The sequence below is a fragment of the Panulirus ornatus genome, chromosome 14 (assembly GCF_036320965.1).
Source record: "Panulirus ornatus isolate Po-2019 chromosome 14, ASM3632096v1, whole genome shotgun sequence".
NCBI classification, from domain to species: domain Eukaryota; kingdom Metazoa; phylum Arthropoda; class Malacostraca; order Decapoda; family Palinuridae; genus Panulirus; species Panulirus ornatus.
The window spans coordinates 50,042,044-50,056,227 of record NC_092237.1 but is presented as its reverse complement, the minus strand read 5'-3'; the positions used below and the strand labels follow the sequence as shown (position 1 = coordinate 50,056,227).

Sequence of the window (14,184 nt, the reverse complement as noted above, 5' to 3'; positions counted from 1 at the left end):
CCAATTTTACTCCATTCAGACTAACATCACAACTAACTTGTCCCTCAACCCTGCTGAACCTAGTAACCTTGCTCTTATTGACATTTACTCTCAACTTCCTCCATTCACACACTTTTCCAAACTCAGTCACCAACTCTGCAGTTCCCCATTCAATCAGCCACCAGTGCTGTATCATTGGTGAACAACATGACCTCTCATCTCCAACATACTGCATACTCATCCTCTCTCCAGAACTCTTGCATTTACCTCCCTAACTACCCATCCATAAACATATTTAACAACCATGGGGACATCACACACCTGCCACAGGCTGACCTTCGCTAGGAACCAGTCACTCTCTTCTCTTCCTACTCGTACACATGCCTTACACCCTTGATTGATAAAAACTTCTCAGTGCTTGTAGAAGCTTATCTCCCGCACCATATATTCTTAAAACCTTTCACAAAACATCTCTATCAACCCTGTCATATGGTTTCACCAGATCCATAAATGCTACATACAAATCCATCTGATTGTCTTAAGTATTTCTCACAAACACTGATCTACACATCCTCTACCACTTCTAAAACCACACTGCTCCTCCCCAATCTGATGCCCTGTACATTCCTTAACCCGCTCAATCAGCGCCCTTCCGTACAGTATTGCAGGAATACTCAGCAAACTTGTGGCTTTGTAGTTTGAACTCGCCTTTATCCCCTTTGTACAGTGGCACTATACATGCATTCCATCAATCCTTAGGCATTTCACCGTGATCCGTACATACGCATTGAATGTCCTTACCAACCAGTCAACAACACAGTCTCCCCTTTTCGTAATAAATCAACTGCAGTACCATCCAACCCCGCCGCCTTGCCGGATTTCTTTGTGTCCAGGCGCTACCTCGCTGACGCGAGAAATGGTGATTAAGTATTATGGTGAAGGCTGTACCTCTATAATCCGGCGCTATGTGGTCTTTTAACTCTCATGGTCCGGCACGTTTTGAATCTGCCGCCATTAGTTATTAGTTTGTGGGTCTGCCACCAGGTCGGCGCTGTTAGCTGTGCTAAGGCGCCAAGATCTATGTACACTACAGCCAACTAATTAATATATATATATATATATATATATATATATATATATATATATATATATATATATATTTTTTTTTTTTTTTTTTTTTCTTTTTTTGTCGCTGTCTCCCGCGTTTGCGAGGTTAGCGCAAGGAAACAGACGAAAGAAATGGCCCAACCCACCCCCATACACATGTATATACATACGTCCACACACGCAAATATACATACCTACACAGCTTTCCATGGTTCACCCCAGACGCTTCACATGCCCTGATTCAATCCACTGACAGCACGTCAACCCCGGTTATACCACATCGATCCAATTCACTCTATTCCTTGCCCTCCTTTCACCCTCCTGCATGTTCAGGCCCCGATCACACAAAATCTTTTTCACTCCATCTTTCCACCTCTAATTTGGTCTCCCACTTCTCGTTCCCTCCACCTCCGACACATATATCCTCTTGGTCAATCTTTCCTCACTCATTCTCTCCATGTGCCCAAACTGTGTTTTTTAATTGTGTGAAATTGCTTTAAGGTAATTCAAGAGTTAGAGCTGAGAGATGAATTTCACATACAAATTCAAGGACCATCAGGAGATACTGAAGTACTTTTGACAGCTGAGTCTGTTAGAAAGAAATACAAAAGAAAATTCAGCACGACCAAAGACAACAGAATTGCTTCTAAGCGTAGAAAAGAAGATATTTGTCGTAGTACAGAACCTACTTCCAAACTGGAGGGACAGAATATGCTGCATTTGTCATTTGAAACTTGTATGCCTTAGGATGGTACTTGGTTTAAGGACTGAACATTTGTTGGTAAGTACCCACAGTGTCCTGTGTACTTCATATTTTTCCTCAGTACAGTGTAGGTAGTTACTTGTGTCATTTATTTAAGGGAGGCTATTTGTTCTGTCATTTCATTTGCTTTATGTCTTCATGCTATTTTTTTTTTTTTTTTTTTTTTTTAAGCTGCGACATCACTGGCAAATGAGACCCTAATCAAGGCCATTCCTTTGATCTCACTTCCTTCACGCCATATCATCATCATTCATTATTTCTCATCAATTTTCCCCCTTCCCTACCATCAACAGTGTCCTCTTCCTCCACCTATCCCTCCCCATGATACATGTCAGTATAGCAGCTTATAGAGGGTATCAAGATCAATGTTTTATATCTGAAAGCATCTCTGCTAGGGCGGTACAGAATTATCATTTCTAAAATAATACCTTAGGGTAAAGTAGAAAGATATAGAACAAAAATATATGACGGTCATCCTCTAAATTAGAGAGACTGATTATTCATTATGTTACTAGGAGAAAGAAGAAACATGTAGAGTAGCTGCAGAACCTCTTGAAGGAAGATTGGCTATATGGTTTGGATCAGTCCCTGATGAGCCTCAGACTGGATTATTTAAGGTGTATGATGGTGAAGAAAGGTGGTGCAGTATTACCAGGAGTCTTGTTGTAGCAATGGCTGTTAGTGATGTTTCATGATAACTGTATTTGGGTTTTGGGGTACAGACTATTCGAACAACACTTAAGGGTTGCTGTAGTAACATATTTGAAAAAATTATGGTATTTTACATTATCATATATTCTTTTCCATTGATGATGAAATAATGAAGACTGTTGTAAGGCTTTGGCACAATGCCTTTGATAATGTTGTCACAGCAGCTTCCCTTTTATTTCCATGATTGTTCACCATTTCCTTCATTAGCTGGGTAGCACCAGAAACAAACATGGAAAAGGCTTCTTTTGCTCACATCTGTTCTTTACCTGTCAGATAATGCTCTGAAGTCACAACCAGCCTCACAGACCTTGCTGTGGTCTTTCCCAGCTGCTTCATTTTCCTTGGTTTGGTCTATTGACAGTACATTGCCTCCTGTATATCATGAAGTTATATGTTATTCCATGCATGCCTTTTACCCTCTTGCACGTTCAGACCCTGAACACTCAAAATGTTTTTCGATACATCCTTCGATCTCCAATATATATTCTTGATGTATGTCTTCTAATTTTGACACATAAAATCTCTTTGTCAGCCTGTCTTCAAGTTTCCATGTAACCTTTTTGGAACGCGGTTAATATTTTAGCAGTATTTAAGTAATATTTACATATGGCCATATCATCGCAGGCAGAACATTAGTTGATGACTAAATGATAATATCTTTCACCAAAAACATAAATACCAATGCTATAGAAACTGTTTCATCACGATATGAAATGTTTTTTTTATTCTATGAAATGTTTCTTTTATTCTGAAAATAACTACAAGAATGGAAATATAACTCTGGTATCACTCCAAGATTGTGCATGCACATGCCTGTGATGATCTGTGGGTGACAGATGTGTAATAATTCTCCAGTTGTTGTGAGTAGTGTTGCATGATTTCTTTATTGGCACTTTCCAGATGTAGGCTGTTCAAACATGGCTAGAGAAATGAATACAGCAATTGGTATGAACTGCAATCATCTACACTCATGTCGGTTGACTTGCACCACAATCGTCTACACTAATGTTAGTTGGTATGTACTGCATTTAAAAGGTTAAGGGAGTTTTGATCCATAACCTTTACCCCAGACTCAGTATTTCCAATGCTTTTTTTCCTTAAAAATAACTGCAGTAAAGTATACATATGTATATATAATTTTTTTTTCTTTTTCCCATGATAGCTAGAGATTGGATATGGGCAGATGATGTTGTTGTTTATGAGAAAAGGAATTATGTATAAGTTAAGAAAGGTCAGATACTGGATGTAACTATTGTACATTTCAGAGTCAGCTTTTCTGCGCTGAAATTGTTATAATCATTATCACGGATTTTCTTCTCACAGAGTAATTCAGAAAATCCAAGAAAGATGTTCTGACTGCAAATATTAAGTGAATTACTGCTCTCTAACTATGGAGGAGGAAATCTTAGATTAAGAAGATTTGTTGGATTCATTATTAGTGGCAGTGTGATTTATATAAAAGGACAGAAGGGGAAACATCAGGAATGTAACAAAGTTTAGAGTTAACATCATAAAAGGCCAAAGTAATTCATTATGGATCTGTACATTACCATAAAAGTCACATGTATGACAAATTGCACTGCAAATGGCACTGTAGGGAGCTTGCTGAAAGTATACACTCTCCAATGGATATTTTATGGCTTGATCAGTAGAAATTTTACAAATGTACTGTTAAAGAGTACCTCATACGTGTCTCTTGAGGATATAAAGAAAAAATGTGTATTAATTCCTTTTCTAGTTGAACTGTGTTCATCCTGTCCATAGATTAACACAAGAAGTCAGTTATGCATACCAAAGTAAAACTACTGATTGTGCGTGGTAATATTAATATAATATGTGAAATATATACAGGATAGAATCTTTGTCTCTTGGTATTTGACCCGATACATGATGTGGCCTTTCGTCATCTGGTCCTTGCAAACATGGAAAATGGTGATGAAGTATTCAAAAAAAGATAAGATTCTCTTGATTATGGTGAATTTAGGACAGTATTCCTATTGAGTGGAATGGTAATGTTTCCTCAGTTATTGAATTACGATTTATGTTCATAAATTTTTCTTGACTAAAACTTAAAATGTTATTGGGATATTTTAGCTTTTGATAAAAATTCAAGACATTGATAGTGAATAGGTGTAGGCTGTAGGTCTAATCATGGACTTCAACTAAGTGAATTGGATGATTATTACATTTTTTTTGAAGGGGTAGGATTTGGGATGTTTTTACAGTTATAGCATTGGACTAAATTAGATTACGGTTGTTATAATTTTGTCTTTGATGTAAGATTTGTCTTTCAGTCTCACACCACTGAAAATGGGGAAGATTTTTTAATTTATTTGGCATCTTAAATGTAAATACCTTACATTCCTGAGCTACTAAAGCACATTGAAAATTTTTATTTAAATAGTTTTCAGTATTATTGGTATTGGCATACATAATTTCCTTTGCTTGCTTGTTCTTGGAGAAATTGTTAAATCTCAGGATAATTTACTTTGACCTAAAAGGATACAAACTTGGAAAGCCTTATGATATTTCATTGTATTTTTTATGTTGTTGAACAGATTCATACATTTCTTTTAATATCTTTGAAACTATAGGTATTTTTGTGTATACCTAATTAATAAATGTTTAATTATTTGCTGATGTTTTAAATGTAATGTATTTATTGCTGCATACAATTGTTAAGACGTTCTGTAATTGATGCCTGACTTTAGTTTCTGATAGCTTTATTGCTTATAACATACAGAGCACTATATAAGAGTTGAGAGTACTAATTAATTACTCTAATTTCCCAGCCTTAAAATTATCCAATAGCAGCAGCACCAGGGCCTTAGGAACAAAAGTTTCATTAGTGACAAACCTTAGACCACTATTTCTATTTACATCTTTTTGGGTTTAATTGTTGCTTCATGGAGGTTTGGGTGAAGGTTTATAGAGGCTTTAGGAAAAGAGAAGTATTATGGATGGAAATAGGGTGGTGAAAGTGAATGTGTAACAAGCTTATGTGTAAAGATATCCAGAGAGGTTGGGTATAGATTCACAGAAAGTTAGAGTAAATGATGCTTATGTGAAGAGATATCTAGATAGGTTTATTGTAGAATGGCAGAAGCTAAGAGTGAATGAGGCTTATGTGAAGAAATATCCAGAGAGGCATTACGTTAAACAAAATAAAAGTTAAGGGAGTTGGCGGGGAATGGGAGGTATTTAAGGAAGTGCTTCTCACATGAAGTATGCTGAAGGTGGGAGATGGGCATGCAAGAAAAGGTAGTGAATGGTGAGATAAGAAAGAATTGCTAGCGAAAGAGAATAGGGAGGTTCATGGGTGTTACTTGTAGGAAAGAAGTGTGAGGGATTAGCTGTACATAAAGTTTCTGAATGTTAAGAGGATGAGAAAGAGGATGTAGTTGGGGTGAGTGAGAAGTTCTGTTAGACTGTACTCCTGGTGATTAAGCCTCATTGAAAGTGACTTTTCATGAGCAATCTTCCTTTGAGTAATGCCAGGAAACATGAAAAAGGGCTACATCCACTCACACTCAGTCTCTAGCTGTCATGTGCAATGCACATTCAGGCCCCACAGACCTTTCCATGGTTTACTCCAGATGTTTCACATGCCCTAGTTCAGTTCGTTGACATCACGTCAACCCCAGTATACCACATCATTCCCATTCAATCTATTGCTTGCACGCCTTTCACCCTCCTACATGTTCAGGTCCCAGTTGCTCAAAATCTTTTTCCGCTCCATCCTTGCATCTCCACTTTGGTCTCCTACTTATTCTTGTTCCCTCCACCTCTGACACATGTATCCTCTTTGTCAGCCTTTCATCACTCATTCTCCATATATCTAAACCATTTTAACTCACCCTCTACTGCTCTTTCAACCACACTCTTTATTTCCACACATCGCTCTTACCCATACATTACTTACTCAATTATACCTCCTCACACCACATGTTGTCCTCAAACATTTTATTTCCTCACAACCATATAATATTGTTGGAACTACTATTCATTTAAAAGTACCCATTTTTTCCTGTCTGAGATAACGTTCTCTCTTTCCACACTTTCTTCATCTTTTCCAGGACCTTGGCCCCCCTCCCCCACCACTGTATGACTCACTTTTGCTTCCATGATTCCATTCACTGCCAAGTCCACTTGCAGATATCTAAAACACTTCACTTCCTCCAATTTTACTCCATTCAGACTTACATCACAACTAACTTGTCCCTCAACCCTGCTGAACCTAGTAACCTTGCTCTTATTGACATTTACTCTCAACTTCCTCCATTCACACACTTTTCCAATTCCAAACTCAGTCACCAACTCTGCAGTTCCCCATTCAATCAGCCACCAGTGCTGTATCACTGGTGAACAACATGACCTCTCATCTCCAACATACTGCATACTCATCCTCTCTCCAGAACTCTTGCATTTACCTCCCTAACCACCCATCCATAAACATATTTAACAACCATGGGGACATCACACACCTGCCACAGGCTGACCTTCGCTAGGAACCAGTCACTCTCTTCTCTTCCTACTCGTACACATGCCTTACACCCTTGATTGATAAAAAATTCTCAGTGCTTGTAGAAGCTTATCTTCCGCACCATATATTCTTAAAACCTTTCACAAAACATCTCTATCAACCCTGTCATATGGTTTCACCAGATCCATAAATGCTACATACAAATCCATCTGATTGTCTTAAGTATTTCTCACAAACACTGATCTACACATCCTCTACCACTTCTAAAACCACACTGCTCCTCCCCAATCTGATGCCCTGTACATTCCTTAACCCGCTCAATCAGCACCCTTCCGTACAGTATTCCAGGAATACTCAGCAAACTTGTGGCTTTGTAGTTTGAACTCGCCTTTATCCCCTTTGTACAGTGGCACTATACATGCATTCCATCAATCCTTAGGCATTTCACCGTGATCCGTACATACGCATTGAATGTCCTTAGCAACCAGTCAACAACACAGTCTCCCCTTTTCGTAATAAATCAACTGCAGTACCATCCAACCCCGCCGCCTTGCCGGATTTCTTTGTGTCCAGGCGCTACCTCGCTGACGCGAGAAATGGTGATTAAGTATTATGGTGAAGGCTGTACCTCTATAATCCGGCGCTATGTGGTCTTTTTAACTCTCATGGTCCGGCACGTTTTGAATCTGCCGCCATTTGTTATTAGTTTGTGGGTCTGCCACCAGGTCGGCGCTGTTAGCTGTGCTAAGGCGCCAAGATCTATGTACACTACAGCCAACTAATTAATATATATATATATATATATATATATATATATATATATATATATATATATATATTTTTTTTTTTTTTTCTTTCTTTTTTTGTCGCTGTCTCCCGCGTTTGCGAGGTAGCGCAAGGAAACAGACGAAAGAAATGGCCCAACCCACCCCCATACACATGTATATACATACGTCCACACACGCAAATATACATACCTACACAGCTTTCCATGGTTCACCCCAGACGCTTCACATGCCCTGATTCAATCCACTGACAGCACGTCAACCCCGGTATACCACATCGATCCAATTCACTCTATTCCTTGCCCTCCTTTCACCCTCCTGCATGTTCAGGCCCCGATCACACAAAATCTTTTTCACTCCATCTTTCCACCTCTAATTTGGTCTCCCACTTCTCGTTCCCTCCACCTCCGACACATATATCCTCTTGGTCAATCTTTCCTCACTCATTCTCTCCATGTGCCCAAACCATTTCAAAACACCCTCTTCTGCTCTCTCAACCACGCTCTTTTTATTTCCACACATCTCATATATATATATATATATATATATATATATATATATATATATATATATATATATATATATATATTATCCCTGGGGATAGGGGAGAAAGAGTGCTTCCCACGTATTCCCTCCTTGTCGTAGAAGGCGACTAAAAGGGAAGGGAGCGGGGGGCTGGAAATCCCCCCTTTTTTTTTCCAAAAGAAGGAACAGAGAAAGGGGCCAGGTGAGGAATACGTGGGAAGTATTCTTTCTCCCCTATCCCCAGGAGATCTATGTTTAAATTTTTTCGTCTCTATCTATCTATCTATGTATCTATCTATCTATCTATCTATCTATATATATATATATATATATATATATATATATATATATATATATATATATATATATATATATATATGTGGAGTTAGGGGAGAAAGAATACGACAAACGTATTCCCAATTTCCCAGTGTGTTAGAAGGCGATTAATAGGGGCGGGAGAGGGTTGCTGGGTTTTTGGTCTTTAGGCCTATCATCTGTCATATTCAGAAAGCCTTCACCGTCGTGATAATCACGTCTCAAAAAAGGAAAAAAAAAAGGAAAACGCACTTAAAATGTCATTTGATTTCAAGATCACGGTACAGCTATTGTGATACTTGTGTAACATGTAATATTATGCAGTAATATCTCAGTGTCCTGGATTTTTTTTTTTTTTTTTTTTGTTCAAAGACAGAACTGGCAGATAACTGTAAATAGGAGTCTTGTAGCAGTTATTGCTAACCACTCGTTTCTGACTCAGGGCCTGAGCGGGACTTGCGGAAAACATCGTCCAAACACTGTAGCATCCCAGTAACGTCCTACCACAACCATCAGCACGTACGCAGGCCGGTGGTGTGTAATAACAGGACATATATAGATTTGCGTAGCCTACGGCGGTTAATGTTATGACGCCATAATGTCGGATGTACTGATACGATTGTGGGTGATATGAAGCATTTTTTAAACTAATCCAGTTAACGTTACTCAGGGCGCTCCCACCATAGGTAGCCAGAGCCGAGCTGCAAGCTGGGGACTAGATGTGGAAATAGTACGCGAAAAAATGTGGTGTCATAACATTTAAGTCTAGTTCCTATACACTGTAGGATGACAGCCAAGGGACGCAGGCCTTGGTGACGGCCATAACATTATGGCCATATTGGACCTACATACAGCTACCAATGATCTATTGGCTACGTGCGCACTTAGTGATGAATTAATTGCCTCACGTGCAGAAAGTAAACTATTTACCTTTCAGACTTACGCACATTGATAGATAATGAGAATACCAGAAGAGAAACTTGTATAGCTTCCGGGAAATATATACTCCATGATAAAAAGACTTACGAAACCCTGAGGATTTGTAAGGCAAGAGCAAGCTTTTCATTCGTCTGGAATGAGAACAGTGCTGAAAAATTTCAGTCGTGTAACATCTGAGCATAGATATCTATATTTTGAGTAATCAGTTTGGACTTGTGTACATGTTCTCCCCCACTGGTAACAGTACATCCGTAACGCTACTCAAGTTATATGGCTTCCCATCACAGTAGTGAAATTTCATCTCCCCATATTTACAGATTTATTGACTGTACAGTTTACGGTGACACACAGGCAAATCTAGCAAATAATCATGTGATAGCCCGAGATTTATCTTGACTTAGGGTAAAATGATACGCACTGAATCCTGTATAATCTACGGACGCGACCTTTATCGATTTCTGCTTTCTAGGAATGATAATGATTACAGAATTTGGTAATCTGGAGTTAAAGAGGCAGTCAAGTACTGGTAGCGGATTTAGAAAACGGTTGTGGGCAGCTTCATAGAGCACGGTAAAATATGGGGTAAACTATTGTAACAAACATCAGAACCTTTTACGTATAAACGTAACCGTGCCGAAATGTATCTAATTTTCAGTGGAATTCGAAAACTATTTTTGTATGACTTGAACCAGATTTTGGTAGTTTTTATACGCCGTAAGAACGCAAATTTCAAGTTAAATCTGCTGTTGGGGTCTTGGTTTTCATAGGATCTTTCGATGTCTTTATGAGTATTTCATTGTAACAACACCATGGTTTTCCCTATCTTCATAACCCTCCCCATTATCGTATAATTAATATTGTAGGATTACTTCATGCCCCTTTGTCTTCAGCCTTCTTGTAAATCGCTACTAAAGTGTATGGAGTCCACTGATAAGAGTTTCTTTGATGTCCAGAACATATTATTGTGGTGTCGGAAACACCATAATAATTGTTTGTGATTATCACTCTTGTAAGTAGCGTTTTATAAGGTAAGTCGAAGTGTCACGTACACTAGCCTATCCCGCCCGCCACCCGCGGCAGGGAGCACCAACTGGCATGGCCGGCCTGGCACTGGCAGCGGCAGGGAACCTCCCACCTGCAGACGTGCGTCTCACCACGTTGAACCCACCCGGGGTGACAGCGCTCGCTCGCTCGCTGCCTTTATCCTCCTTATGTAAGATCGCCCACGGCTATCCGAAGTACGTATCATTGCAGCCTATTGAAAATCTTTTCATACTGTTCTTCTCGGTGATATGATTACTAAGGGGATCTTCCATTCGTGGTACACAGCTGCTTAGTGAAAACAGAAATGGCTTAAAGTTATCATGCAAAACTAGGGATGGTGTCATTAGTTCTCTTAATTTTGTTTGGGCCAAGCCTTCCGCTGTGCCAATTGGGTGTTCTCTGCTCTCTACGTAATGTATGGATAGTGAGGAATGAACTTGTTTAAAGGATATGTTGGACGACTGCATTACTTTTGTGGATATTTGTTTTGTGCCGATGTTTATCTTTTGTCATTGTCTGCATCTCAATGGCTTACAAAAGATACCTGGCAGAGGTGTTTCCATTATCATGAAGAACTTTAAAACCAAGGTCATGGACAGCAGGTTTTACACACACACACACACACACACACACACACATACATACATATATATATATATATATATATATATATATATATATATATATATATATATATATATACATACATACATATAGTTTTATATTGCTTATAAAAACGAGATTTTGCGTAAGGTAACACTAACAAAAAAAATCTTCGCGGGAGTTCCAGAGAGAGAGTTATTCATCACAGGTATATTCATGAACTAACTTCGAGCTGGAATACAAATCAAGTAAGGCTATACCGTCCAATTCATAAATAAATTGTGTCGTGTGGCTGGCAGGGAGGTAGTGCAGGCGCGGGCGGTGCGGGGGTCTGGCACCACGACCACGACGCATGCTGCCGATTCTCATAGTCATAGACCAGTCCCCATCCAGCTGCGATGTGGGAAGGGTTATCTGTAGAAATAATGTCTGAAAACGTAATTCTTTGACGAACGAATTCCGATTGCTTATGAACACCAAAAGAAGGAACAGAGAATTGGGCCAGGTGAGGGTATTCCCTCAAAGGCCCAGTCCTCTGTTCTTAACGCTACCTCGCTAATGCGGGAAATGGCGAATAGTTTGAAAGAAAAAGAAAAGATATATATATATATATATATATATATATATATATATATATATATATATATATATATATATATATATATATATATATATATAACATTAAATTACCTCTGGAATGAGTAAGAAGCAGTTATCAAACTAAGCTTTGTCGTCTACTGAAATACCACTTTCAAAGGAGGAAATATTTTGATTTCAGTTATCACCGGCAAATCTATTGTGCATCCCGCACATACCCTGTGAACGCGAAGGTAAAAACTGATTACACAGGTCACAGAGGGTCTTTGTCAGATCCCATTGGGCTAATATTAACTTTTTCCTCATTACAGGGACAACCGTTCATGTCACTCAGGTGGGAGTGGGTACAGTACAGTACAGTTACATCAGCTCATTTCGACAAATGTACTTAAACAGAAAGTGGTGGGGGCATAGAAGTATTTTGATAATGCAAAAATTTTGTCCCAGAGTTTGTTTGTTAATGGTTAGAGTAAAATGGTTAGAAGCGGCAAGATATTGAAACCGCATGAGAAACATGAGCGTTTCATCTAGTGGAACCGTGTATTGAGAAGCTGGCTACGGTGCAAGGAAGATATGATGTATGACAAGTCAGTTCTGGTGTGCATTTGCATTTCTTTTTGTTTGCGCTCTATGTTCATAGGATCCACCTTTAGTATAGAAGTGGTTTTTGATATTTCATAGCCACCATTCATGTTCCTTTCTCGTTTGGTTTTTGCTTCCTTTTCTTATACGGGAACTACTTTTTTTTTGTACCATTAGCTTTACGGTCGAACAATGCGATACGTTATATAAGATCACTTTGTCTTGCATAACTGTCAAACTTAACAGTGATTGGCCAGACGTGACAAGTGGAGTGCCGGTGGGGTTATTCTTGGGACCTTTACTCTAACGTGAATTATTGACATGTACATGGAGTAATCGATACATTTTAAGCTTTTAGATATCTATAGATACCAATAAACTGATTAGCCTGTAGATGCTATTTCTCCACATCAAAAGAATCAGTTGATCATAGTATATTGAAAGGTGTGAAATAGCAAACCGGCAAGAAAAACAACAAAAAGTACATTGAGAAATCTGTTGAGCTGTAAGATAAGAATGAAAAATACTGTGATAATAATCAGTGACAGTCTACCGCCAAGATATAAACAGGTCTTGGAATGATGAATATTAATATGAAAGAAGAAAGGCATTCAAATTCAAGCTGGATCGTCATTCACACAATACAGTTTACGAATTAATCGTCGAATTTTTTGTTTTTTATATTTGAGTATAAATCACCAGACGCTTCAAGGCAAGAAAACAAATCCAGACTCGTGCTACAGCAAGAGAATTGTGAAAAACCTGTGCAACTAAGTAACAGTTTTAGTCGTTATACTTGAAAAAAAAAAATACAGTTGTAAGCCTCCAAGATAATATCTGATTTAGAATTAACTCCTATGAAAGCCGTCGAGGAATCCTTAACCTATATAGCTTAGAGAAGTGAAGGTTAAGAGGCGGTCTAATACAGGTACTGAGAATTATCCAACGTTTTAACTTATGATCTAAGCATCTATTGAAGGGTAATTCATTATTTGGGGGGTCATCCGCACTACTCAATACATACAGACCCGCAGGAAAACTATTTACTTATGGCAAAAAAGAAACAATATTTCGTTAGTTTATTGACCATATGGAGCATCTTACCAGCAAGTGCAGTGAAGAAAGACATCATACATTTGAAAAAAACATACATTTAGAAAATAGTCTCGACGGTTACTTGATATCCACAAGTGGCGTTATTTGCTTCACTCGTTTAGGTGTATAACAAGCAATCCTCACCATGGAAGGTATATGTTTTTTTCTATCCTCACCACACTCAGCTGTGTCGCTCTCTTATGTTTTCCGAGTATCACAAAGAGCCTTGAGATTCTGCCTCCAGTGGTCTGTTGGTGTTTGCATTCACATCTACAACGAATTGATCTGTTGGCGTCGCACAGTGGAAGTGTATGTTGGCATTACAGTTGTTGATATTGATACAGAGTACGGTAAGGTGAGGGGGTGGTGGGAAAGCTCGTTAAGAGAGTGTCTGAAAAAGGACGTTAGAGGAGGATAGGTCACGAAGAAAGGAGTACAGAGGACAGGGAAGTGATAATACAGGAGGGGAAGGATTTCTAGCACCCCAAAAATCCCTGTCTTAGACGCTTTCCACCACACGCGTAATATACGTGGGCATTGTGTGTTCTAACCTATCCAGTCATGTTATTCATCAGTTCCTGGAAACTATAGTCGTTTCACATAATATCAACTGAAACCAAATGCTTTTCAACCATCAACTGGTTCTCCATCCGTGT

General features: G+C 38.8%; 1 long non-coding RNA gene across 1 annotated transcript; it reads left to right on the top strand.

The window, feature by feature from the left end:
- The first annotated feature begins 1,591 nt into the window (after positions 1 to 1,591).
- Positions 1,592 to 5,194, top strand: LOC139753398 (uncharacterized). The gene is made up of 2 exons (XR_011713706.1): positions 1,592 to 1,867; positions 3,461 to 5,194. It is a non-coding gene; the product is annotated as an uncharacterized lncRNA (long non-coding RNA).
- The last annotated feature ends 8,990 nt before the right edge of the window (positions 5,195 to 14,184 follow it).